Source organism: Balaenoptera physalus, assembly GCF_965194825.1.
Source record: "Balaenoptera physalus genome assembly, chromosome: 5".
Taxonomy (NCBI): Eukaryota; Metazoa; Chordata; class Mammalia; order Artiodactyla; family Balaenopteridae; genus Balaenoptera; species Balaenoptera physalus.
Window position 1 is genome coordinate 3,998,788 of NC_138884.1, and position 12,655 is coordinate 4,011,442.

The 12,655-nt window shown below is 41.1% G+C and overlaps 1 long non-coding RNA gene across 1 annotated transcript; it reads right to left on the reverse strand.

Moving 5' to 3' along the window:
• Window positions 1-1,033: 1,033 nt before the first annotated feature.
• Window positions 1,034-11,409, reverse strand: LOC309660862. The gene is made up of 2 exons (XR_014263690.1): window positions 11,195-11,409; window positions 1,034-11,119 (listed from the first exon to the last, which is right to left on the reverse strand). It is a non-coding gene; the product is annotated as an uncharacterized lncRNA (long non-coding RNA).
• Between the last annotated feature and the right edge of the window lie 1,246 nt (window positions 11,410-12,655).

A 12,655-nucleotide genomic window follows, 5' to 3' on the forward strand; every position in this document is an offset into this window, starting at 1 on the left:
GATTCGCAATTCTTGTCTAGAGCCATTTTCATAGTTAGATGGTCATTCGCTTTAAAGTTGTTGTGAACATAGTATGGGAAGGGGGAAATTTCCCCCTCTACGCTTCTTGAGTTCTTGTGGCTGGAATAATAATAAAATTGACACAAGCCAGATTAATGGGAGAAAAGGAAATAAATTTTAATTCATGCTCATGGAGGTGTTATAAAAATGGAACCTAAGAAGTGGCCAAAGCAAGCAGCTTTTGTACTTTTTAAGCAAAGAAACAGTACATTTGTGAGGAACTGACAGGACAAAGAAACTTAGGCTTTGGGCGCTCAATTAGTGAAGAATTTAAACAGTGTTTGGGTTTGGGGTAGTAAATTTAAAAACAAATATGGTTTGTTTATACAGGCTTCTCCACCCAATTTCCCTGTCTCTGACAGTAAGATGTCCTTCCACCTCTAGACCCAGGGAGATCACCTTTCACAGGGGAGGTTTATTTCCTGCTTTCAGGGAGAAAGAAAAGAGGGTCAGAGTGTCCCTCTTGCATTGGCCATTTCTTAAGTAACCTTAATTCAAAGTAATCAATATGATTTTGTGACATATTTGGAGGAGGCCCACCCTGAACCCCAATAGCTAAAATGAAGAATTATGTGACTATTTGTAAAATTCAAGCTGAAAATTAGATTTTTCTAAATATTCAGATAAGAATGGCGTACGCTTGTCTTTTACTCAGTTATGTGGATAATTCGCATAACCAGTGAACATCTTTCTGTAAATTCCCAGGTCAATTTATAGGTTGTGACTCTCATATGAACTCCGGGCCTTAGTTGGAATATTTAGTTGGCTGTCAAAACGATTAGAAATCATTAGACTAACTTCCACCCAATCATATATTTCTCTCCCAACCTGCTGGTCTGATACTCTCCATCTTTACTAAAGATCCCCAGCACCCCATCGCCTAAGCTGAAATGCTTGGTATTGGCAACTATTTATTCACTCCTTTTTTATCTCCCATATCCAATTGTTGGATTCATTCTTATTGAATTCATTCTATTTATTTATTTATTTATTTATTTATTTATCTATCTATCTTGGCTGCGTTGTGTCTTCGTTGCTGCACGTGCTTTCTCTAGTTGCAGTGAGCGGGGGCTACTCTTCGTTGCAGTGAGTGGGCTTTTCTCATTGCGGTGGCTTCTCTTGTAGCTGAACACGGGCTCTAGGCACATGGGCTTCAGTAGTTGTGGCTCGCGGGCTTTAGGGCGCAGGCTCAGTAGTTGTGGCGCACAGGCTTAGTTGCTCCGCAGGATGTAGGATCTTCCCGGACCAGGGCTCGAACCTGTGTCCCCTGCATTAGCAGGAGGATTCTTAACCATTGCGCCACCAGGGAATTCCTTGAATGCATTCTTGAATTGTTTACCTAAATACTTCTATATACCCTCTTATCCCAATCATGGTTCAGAATTGAATTTGTTTGGATTATTGCAAATGTCTCTCTTTGCTTAACTGTTTTTCTCCACTTCATCATATGCTGCATAATTCCAATTAAGACAAACAAAATCAAAGCAGCCCATGGCATTTCTCATCTTGAAAACTCTTGGTTTGCTATTACCTATAGGATAAAAATTTAATTTCTTAGCAAACCATATTGAAGAGTCTGGTTCCTGACCAGAAAACCTATGTGTGATTTTTCAGTCCACATCTGGCAGGCCTCGGAGAGGAAGCTTGGTTTATAATCAATGCTCTGCAGTTGAGGGCACAGGCCTCCCCTGGCAGGCCACATTCTTACGCTCTCTGCGTTCCTATCCCAGGTGCCTACATTTGGACCTCTCCTTATTGGGGAAACTAGAAGATATTTTCCCCACTCTCACTCAATATTCAGTACTTTTCCACTCCTGCCTTTCTCCCTCCCACTTCCCCTTCTGGGTCCAAAGACATGCAGGAGTCTTTTGTTTAAGGCTCCCTCAACAGGGAGACAACCTGTACTTCTGTGCTGATCCAACTGACCCTTGATTGATGCTCTTTCATGGGAGAAAATGGAGCAGGGGGAGAGTTGGCACCTTCTCTGGTTTTAGCCTCTTACACTATCACAAGGATGAAAGGCTTTACTGATACTTCAGTTTTGGCTCATTGTTTTTGATTGGCTACCCTGACACTGCAAAGCTCAGCTCTTTCCAGATCACCTTGTCCTTCTGATGAATTGACTTTGTGAAGGGATTAAGCATAAGGCCATTCAGGAAGACCAAACAGGCTGACAATCCCAACGGGCACCTTTGTGTGGTGCTAGAGGAGCCCACGGGGCATTCTAGAGGGACGCTTGTGGTTTGTCTGCAAGACTTCGAGGGTTCTGTGGACATTTTGCCAGAGGGTCCTGGGAAGTGCTAGCAGAAGCTGTGGGCCATTCTTGGAGGATGCTAGGGCATTTATACATGTTTTTTTTTGGTGCTGGGGGGAACGTTTGGTCTTCTCTTTAGCCTTGATTCTGGCTAAACGTGCCGAGTGGGTCAGATCAAGCATGCAACAGAAGGGCTCAGAAAAGGCTAAGGAAGCAGTTCCTCATCTAATGCTTGCAGCCTCTTCCAGCGGGGCTGGAGATGGTCAGGGGGTTCCCATGAGCTGAGTAGCCCTAAGCACATCCCTGGCACTGGCGTACCCTCTGCAGTTCAGAAAGTTGTTGGAACTTCATAAGGGAAAACAAGTGTAGAACTCTTTGTGATTGCTTTGCACAGGGGTCCCTAAGAGACCTTAAAGACTTAATTAGATCCCCTCTGGAGATAATTTTGCCAAAGTTCGTGAAGGAGAGGGTCACAGCACGGGACACAGTACTACAGACCCTCTCTCTTCAGAACACCCTGAGAGCAACCACTGCCAAGACAACAGCATGCAAGCACCAGCCACTGCCTTGTGGGCGTCACCCCCACTGGGGAAGCAGGGGCTCCTCTGAACCAACTTGCCCCATGACATCAGACCAAAAAAGCCATCTGCCCCTGGCCAGCCACTCAACCTGGCTCCCTTGCCCACAGAATTGGTGGCCACATCCTGACAGGTGGCCCCTGTAACTGAAATGGGTGTTCTCTCCACCCTTCTCTGGGGGCCTGGGGATAAGTCTGAGGACTTCACTCACTTCTGTCCAGACCTCTTGGCTTTTGAAAATAAACATTAAGCTGATGGCTCTCAGCCCCCAGGAGTGACCAGAGGCCCTATGCCAAGGTTAGAGTTTAGAGGGCAGGCGCGGGAGAACGCATTTCTTGGGCTTACTAGATACCAGAAGACAAGGGACTGTGTGTGGTCCCTGCAACCCCTGCACCAAGATGAGGGGAAAACAGATAATTTTGTCTGGTTTGGGGTCTGAGGCCATCACCACCGGGACCCTTGCCCGAGTCTGACTATGGGTGGGTCCCTTTGGGCCCTTCTGAGCCTCCACTGTTATGGCGCCCATGACTGACTGCGGTGTCACTGGTATCGACGTATTATCTATACACACTCCTGCTTGACTGCGCCCTCATGCTGGGACAGGGGTTGCTGCAGTCGGGGACATTTCGGTGGGCATACGGCAGGCTGTGAGCCTGCTACACTCACGGGCTATGGGTTATGGCCTGGCCATGTGATTGGACCATTGGGCAGCCTCAGAGCGACATTTAAAACAATCCCTCCGTTAGGACAAGACATCTGAGTGAGAACCAGTTCTGCTCTTAAAGTTGTTTTGTTCCCCGTATGTCTGCTCTCCAGACAGGCCAGGAGGACATGACTCTTTTCTTACTTATATGATTCACTACATAATCTCTTTCTAAAGGAATACTCTTCTCCCTTCTCCTCTTTTTTTCCTTCTTCCTCTGACCCTGAACCTGAGGCTCACCAGGCCATTTGTAATTTAGTGTCATTGTACAGACTCTTTCCTCTCTCATTAGTGTTCTTTCTCCCTTAGTAAACTCATGTTTAGCCTAAAAAAACCTAGCTCAAATCTTGTCTTCATGGTCAAGGCCTCCTTATATCCTCACTTAGGACTTCAGCTCTGAAGGATCTGTTGTTTCTATAGCAAGAGCACTGTGATAGCCTTTAGGTGGAGAAACAGGCATTTTTAAATCCAATGTGTGCCATCCCAGTAAGTCTGTGTGTTTCTTTAGGAGAGGCACCGTGTCTCACTCATCTTTGTGTCCCTGGACCTTTGAACACAGGCAGGTAAGTAATAGTAGGTTTGCAACAGTATTTGTCTACTAAATAAAGAAATAACAAATTCCTGAATAGACTGAGGTTCTTTATCTATGTAACTCATAAACTAGAACCATGGCATAAATAATATAGTTCACATGGTCGGACCTGCCTAATGTTCACTATTGATTAACATTGCTGCAGCTATACCAACCAGCTTTCTGTAGAGGCCAGACTATTAGAAGCAGGAAGAAATCTAAGATATCCTCTTGTACAACTCTTTAATCTGAATGATGAGGAAACTATGACCCCCCAAATTAAGTAACCTGACCCATATCTCACAGCTGATTGTTGACAGTATTTGTAATGCTTGTTAAGCACTATACTCGTTTTAATTATGCTACAGTTGATGTTTTGCTGTAAACAGGGAAGAGCCAACTTTTATGTATTATATTTATCACACCTCTCATTTGAGCCCCATCAGGGAAATTAGATTTTTGTTTTTTAATAAACCCTGCATAATATTCAACCCACTAATAGTTTATTATTGCTAGTTTTTCTTTTATCTAATAACATGTTGTGGTAATATTGCTTTATCAATTTTGAATCTATAAAACAGAATTTAATCAACCAATAATAATCCATAGTTCAGATTATTTTATCAGCTTGTTCTAGGCTTGAAAATATCTATTTCATGGCATAAAGTTACAATAGCCATATTTCTGTAAGACTAGAGCAAATTAGACTATTTTCTTTTTCTTGAAGAGATGCCCTTGTAAGTGGTTATTTCAAAATGTATATTCCTGTTTTTTATCTTGATATTCTTTATCGAAATTCAATGTTGTTTAAATACTACTTAAGCAACTATAGTATCTATATATGTTTTTTAAATTTGTGCCTTTGGTGGGGTTTTAACTCTAGCCTTTCAAAAGTCTTCATTTATAGAAGTAAACAAATATGCTCATTTCAGGTAAAATGTAGTTACCAAAGCAGTTTACAGACTCATTACCATTCCATCTTGCAACTATTAGGCTCTGGCTCAGAAGAACAAGAAGAGCATTCATAGAAAGAAAACCTGGGTTGTCATGCAGCCTTCATCTCTAAAGAGCTCTGAGATTTTAGATAGCTCATTTAATTTATCTGTTTTCAATGATCTCATCTATTAAATGGATTTACTATCATTACAAGGCAAAATTAAAAAAAAAAAATCAATGTTACACTAAATTAGTTGTCATCTTTATCTTTCTCACTGAGACAGCGCAGTGTCCTGTTTGAATGCCCTGGAGCCATGCTGCCTGAGTTTGTCATTTATGAGCCATTACCTCGGGCGAGTTACCTAAGTTCCCTGTGCCTATGTACCCTCCTCTATAAAACAGAGGTAACAATAGTATCTATCTCATAGGGTTGTCACGAGGATTATGTGAGTCATTACATGAAAAGCACTTAGAGCAGTGCTATCATGGGGTAATTCCTCTTCCTCTCTTGTACCTACCTGCCTATTATCTATTGCTGTAATGACACAGATTTACTAAGAAACAGCCAGTTCACAGGTTTCTTTTCATAGCTGGAAATAACTTTGAGAGACAGAGAAAAAGAGAACTCCAAGGGGAGAGGGCTCTATCCATGCATACTATTCCCCACTGTCAGAAAGAACATCTGCAGAGGATTAAGTACATGATGGGTCCTTAAGGAGGCAGTTTGGTGCTGTAATGAACAATCACAGAATCAATATACCTGGAGAAGGTAATCCCGACCTCTGCTTTACCCAACCCTGATACTCTGAGCTCTTACCCCAGTTCTCAAATATTGTCTCTTTTTTTCCCTTTAAATCAATAAAGAACTTCAAAGATCTTTTAGAGCTATAGATTGAGGCTGTAAATGTTTCAAAACTTTAAAAGATCATCATAGCATTGAGGCCGTTACGCATTCAGGTTTTAACCGTACCCTTGAAGATTTTTTAAGTACAAATATATAGGTTCTTTCTCTAAATGAAGTGGGTAACTATAACAATAGCAACAAAAGTAATTCACTGTTCCTGAGGACTAACCATGTATCTGGCCCGATACCAAAGGTTTTATAAGTGTCATCTAAATAAATGAACAGAACCATCCTTTTTGGTATTGTTATCTGCACTTTTCAAATGGTGACATTGAAGTTCAGAGATTTAAGTAAAATGTCCAAGAATACAAAGATACCAAGTCAGTAAGTGGTGGAAGCAGGATTCAAAACCCCATTAGTCTGGCTTAAAAGACCATGTTCTCAAACAATACCCTACAGAGACTCATCTGCTAAGAAAAGACAATGTGCCTCATCCATTTACTGATTCAGTCTTCACAGACAAGTCTAAATGGGAAATGGTCACAGCAGTTGCTGTTCTTTGTACGATGAATATAATGATTCTCATTCATGAAATAGGTGCACTAAGAAATAGCTTCCCAGTAGTTGTGAAGTTTGAAGTTTTTTGTATACTGTGCATGACTGGTACCATAGTATTGAGCAAGCTCAGGGATGATTGGCCTGATTTTCTAAATAAACTGTCCTGGGAGAACAGGTTACTAGGAGCTAGGTGACCCATTCAGAAGAAAGTAGCATTGTTCTTGTCAAAGTGATCATTGATTTTTCTCTCAGGTTTCTGTAGGGAGTTGTAGGATAAATTTCTATTTGCTACAAAATGAAAAAAGAAAAGTGTTCTCAGATAGACTTCTGTGTTTTAGAAATACAATTTTGGAAGGGAAAAGAAGTCTAACAGAATAATCAAAGTTTTCTTAAAATTTTTTTTGAGGTTTCTCAAGATAAAATGGCTTTGAAGAAAGGAACTAACCAATTCCAAATTTCTTTTCAGTTGTAGGAGGAAAAAGGATTTGTAACAGCAATTGAATTAGAAGAAAGTCATCTTTTCAGTTAAACTTATGGCTATATCATAATGTAATTTGTTATATACTTGCATTTATTCCTATATTGATAGAAAGCTTTTCAAATTTGATGGGCCAAATAAACCATCAGATCTTTGAAATCAAAGAGGAACACAATTTGTTTCATTCAATAAGAATGTGCCACCCAGGACTTCCCTGGCGGTCCAGTGGTTAAGACTCCGCGCTTCTACTGCAAGGGGCACGGGTTCGATTCCTGGTTGGGGAACTAAGATCCCATGTGCCTTGTGACCTGGCCCCCCCCCAAAAAAAAAGAGGAAAAATAAAAAGAGAGGAAAAAAAAAAAAAAGCGCTACCCATAGCCAAAGGGGCATAATGCCATGATGTGAAGCATTAAACAGAAAAGTAGTTTGCAATTAAATCTTTTTTCTTTCATCCTTGTCTCTTTTAGTGACCTAAAGGACTAGTTAAGTAATAAGCATTTTCCTATAAACATTCAAAGTGGTATCCAGGGGGATTCTCATCAAGCCTATAAGGGTTTTGTTTGGAATATGTTATGAATATAATTCATGAAAATCTTAAACACATTGTGCACTCATGTGTGGAAGCCATAGACCAGGGTAATTTTTAGAAAACCTGCCTATTGCATTTCCCCACTGCGGAGAATCTATACTGCTTATTGCCACAACTGCTTGAGCAGCCTCAGGATCTGTAGGTCAAAGATGCATTTTTAAAAAGAACCAAGAGCCTCACTTACAGTCTTACTTAATAGAAAGTAAGAGCTGGGAAGACATTGTTAATGTCCACTGGGTAATTAAAATGAGTTCTCAAGATAAGCATACCAACTGAAATACATATTCATTTGAGAAATCACAGTGGTTCCCAAAGAGCTCTCAGGGGCTGTCAGGTAAATAGCATCGTAAGTAGAAAAGACGACGTAGTGCAGTGTGTGACAGGTACTGAAGATGTTGGTTTCTTTTTCCATGTCTGATATGCTCCCTTGTGCCACTCATGGTGTTAGCTATACTTTGCTCTCTCTGCCTGTGCATTAACAAGTCCTCCCATCTTTTCACATTATTGTGACATTGAGCATTTTGGGCAAGTTACACTTTAACCCACTGAGGAGAAGGAAGGAAGAGCAGAGTCAGTTAATTGGGCATAGAGTGCTTGGGTCAATAAGCAGAATAGAGCATCTGTAAGCTGCAGAAGGACACTGGCAGAAATGCAAACTTTTACCAATGCAAGAGAGAAAAAAAATTTGACTATGAACTATTGAATATTTCTACCTTTCACTGAACTCATACTTGAAAGGGCCTTTAAGAAGGATTCATTCATTTGATGTTTTGAGTAACTTTACTGAAGAATTGAGGCTCTTCTTACTGTTTATACTGACTATAAAGCCCTCTGCACTATCCCACTCAAAGAGATATTGGCTTAATAAAAACACGATAATTTTTTTAAAACAGTGTATTAATATCTTCCTTCTCTCCACCGACTTCTTCCTTTCCATGGTTGCAACCTTTGCTTTAATGATGAAGATATTCATTTGATATTTTGATTTTGATTTGCCAAGAAAGCTCGGGTCCCATTTCTCTCCTCATAGATCTCTGTAACATGATGAATCACTGTTTGAGCTTAGTGAATTTAAAACTAGACTTATTCTTCCCCCAAGATTCTGATTTGCATTATTCCTATTTATATTAATGATATTAATATTTGCCTCAAAAATTTTTAAGTTAACTTTGAAGTCCTTTTCCTTCACATTTCATATTCAACCTATTACTAAGTTTACCACAAGTACTTAGATTTCCAATTTAAATTTATATGTCAAATTCCTACTCTTGCTTTTGCCATTTGCCTCTGAAATTTCATTTCTGATTCAAGAAAAATAAGAGCCTTCCTAAATTGTGTCACTTTTCTACTGATAAGTTAATAATAAATGAAAACAAAATACAAAAGACTCATTCTAAAATTCAATAATTTAAGTTTATTTAAATTTGGCTGATATATAGAGCCTGAAATATTCACTATGCTTTTAAAAGTACTGCACTCTGATAACTCCACAAAGTGAATTATAATGCATAGTGTGTCTGCCACTAACAAAATAAGGTGTACATGTTAACTTAGTGTTTCATGGTTGGATATATTCATTTATGCAAGAAAATTATCTTGCAACCTTTTTTTTTCAAATATAAGAAACTCATAATTGTAACAGAATATGGAGTAGGGGAAAAATTAGAGAGAAATTTTTCTTTTGGATCAGTAAGAAAGTGTATGTTGAGAGAAAATAACCTATATCAGAGTAGGAAATTTGGACCGCATTAGGCGCTAACAAGGATATGCAAATATAAGATGTCCTCCTTATTTTCAACCTAATTCCTGAGAAAACACATGCATATCAAAAGCAGCCGATTAAAATGTAAGATAGTAAATAATTAAGGACCAATAAGTGGAAGCCCTAGTTCTTGCAGAAATGTTAAGTGCTGGGTGAATCATTAAGCATCCTATACAATGTCCAACAGAGAGATGTATGTCACATGAATCCAATGTAATTCTAGAGCACCAGAAGGATGAAGTTGTAAAACTAGAGTTATCTTTGAAAATATTCTTTTGAAACATATATCAAATCATTACATTGTAGGCTTTAAATATCTTACAATTTCATTTGTTAAGATAGACATCACCTTTGGGTGATAGAGGATTGGATCTTATGAATCTGTGTACAGGTTCACCAGAATTTTCCAGTTTCTCTTTAGGATCGTGGATTGAGAGTGACTGAGAACATGGTGGATTAGGGAGTTTGAAGAGAATAGCAGAGATTTGAGAGAGTTTTGTACAAAATGGAAGACAACATCAAGGAAGAACAAATAATGGAGAAAATGTGCATGTATGAAGTTTGAATTAAAGTTTTTTTCTTTTCTCTCCTCCTGCCCTTATCTTCTTCCTCCTCCCCTCCTCCTCCTCTTTCTTCTTATTTTAGCAATTTTAAGCAGCTCTGATACAGAAGCAAAAAAGGCAGATCCATGAAGGTCAGGGAGTTACTTGCTGAGTGTTACACTAGGACAAGGGGATTGAGGGGATTGACAAAAGGTTAGCTTAAGTGGGAAGAAAGTGAGAACTCAAGGAGTTTTCAGATTAGGAGAAAATGACAAGTTAAAGGACCCTTGAAGGACAGGACAATTATAGGTGACGAGGACTAAAAAAAAAACTGGAATAATAGGGATTATAATTCGAGAGAAAGGTATTATAAGGTAAGATTTCAGAGGTGGAGTGGTTCTGGGTGACGGCAGTCTTGGGCTGACAGCTATGGGTGTGAAGGGAAGTGAAGTGGCATCCGAGAGCTGTGAGAAACAGGCGTCATATATGTTACTTACACAGAATGCAAACCGTGTGCCAACATTCTCTGAGAGACTGAGAAGATGCCCAAACTGGCAGAGGATGAGGAAGAAGAAGGGCTTTTAAGTAAAAGGGGTCGGTGTGAGTGATCTGCAGGAAGCAGTTAAGAGCACACTGCAGACCAGGGCGGGAGAGGGTGTCCTGTCCCTGGGGGAGGGCCAGATTTCAGTCACAGCAAAGAGACTGAAAGAGAACTCTGAAGAAAGGGTGGATGACATAACTGGAGAAGGTGTAAACCCCAGAGATGGGTCTTCAGAGACTGGTTAGACCAGAATGTGAGAGAGAGAATGAAAAGAGATTTTCATTTTGGCTTTCTGGCCTCAAGGCTCCCAGTGGAACTCGGAAGAGAGACGTGTCAGCTCTGGAGCAGATCCTGGTCGGAAGCCTGCAAGGATTCCAGATCGGGAGCTCTGCTCAGGGTTCCACAGAGAATGCTGGTGTTACTTATCATGCTCAGAGGTCTCCATAGACACCGCTTACATCTTGAAAGGAACAAAATGGAGTTTGCCAGTCTTCCTGGAAGAGCCTGATGTCTGTTTTAGCGTTATCATTTGTCAGTTTAACTGTATGCTAAAGCAAGACTGGTTCTCTTAGGTCACTGGGCCCTGTAGCAGCCGCTGTTTGGCCCATATGTCTTCAGCTCTCCTATTGTTTCTGGACCACACGGTCCAAATTCCACATGACAGCACTGGTATCTCTTTGAGCAGTATTTCTGTGCCCAGAACCTGCTGTGCCCTCACGGTCCAAATTCCACATGACAGCACTGGTATCTCTTTGAGCAGCTTTTCTGTGCCCAGAACCTGCTGTGCCCTCACGTATGCCATCCTCTTGGCAAGCGTGAGCATCCTGGTTTCCTAGGTGCTTGGTGGGGGCGGATCTGAGCCTCCTTTCTGCACTAACTCCTGGAGTTGCCCTGCAGGGGAGACGCCAGGTACCCACAGCAGAAACTGGCTTACTGGCTCCCTTTGTTTCTCAGCCTCACTTCTCCACTCCCCACTGGATCACCTCCTAAATTAAACATGCTCTGTGTGCCCTCAGATCCTTGTCACAGGTAAAACCAACTAAGAGAGGTCCCAAGATAAGAGGTGCCACCATCCACATGTTCCAAATGGAAGTTTGCTAGATCACTTAAGAACAACTTGCAAAGGAAGTGGCCAGTTTGTAATCCTTAGTTACCAGACTATAAAAAGGACTAGGAGACCAAGAGTGGACTTGAGTGGAAAGAATTTCTTTGGAGAGAGTGGTGAGTCAGACCCCATCATGGTGAAGGGACAGTTTGTATTGCCTCCTGGCTCAAATCTAGAGATTAGGGTTCCAAAGAGATATCTAAGGAGCTTTGTGTGTTTCCCGTGGAGTCTGTGGGCACAGAGGAGAAACTGTGGCTTGTTAGCTGCTCTGATGGATGAGGAGATGGGTCTGCCTTGAGAATGGACTGTACACACTCCTAGAATTTCTGGAGGCAAAGGCTGTTCATTTTCCATGGCTCACAGGTCACTTGGAAGAGTGAGCTGGCCTGGAGCTATGGTAAGAAACTCTGCCTGAAAGGATAATGGTGAATACAGCAAATTTAAGGAGGCTTCAGGTCACATGGCAGAAGAAGAGGGCAAGGGAGGAATCATAAATTGATGACGAGACAAAAGATTTCCTTGCTTTAAGGGAGCTGCATGTTACAGAGGCCCAAAGATGCAGAGGGGTGGGGAGGAGGAGGAGAGAAAGTGGGGGGCAGGAGTGGTCTTCAAAGTTCCCAAGTTAACTGGAAAGGAAGAATCAGACCTAAATGTGGCAGGGCCAGTAGAAAGTACTGTGAGATTAGATCAGTGCCACTGAGGAGGAGAGGACATTTCTGAACTTTATTCCCTACCTAACCCCCGCTAAAACCCCGGAGGGGCCCAAAATACAGTCAGGCCAGCTCTGCTCCCCGCTTAACACAGCGCCCCCTCCTCCAATGGATTCACAGGTCTAGGCTGAGTAAAGAGAAGCGTTTCAGTTCTGATGATGATTGAAAAATACTGGATATTTCTATTAGACAGTGATGACTCTTCTGTGACTAAGAGTAATCAAAGAAATTTTATTGTCACAGACAGACAAGAGATCACGGGATGAGCCCCAGTTTCACCCAGAGATAGTCTTCTACACAGAGACAGAATGCAGAAATAATTTGTTTGGTTGTTTTCCTGCTTTTAACCTTTAGAGATACACTTTTCAGCATAACTGGTACAGCCTTTTTTGTTACTCATAAATTCACGTTTGTGCCTTGGTAA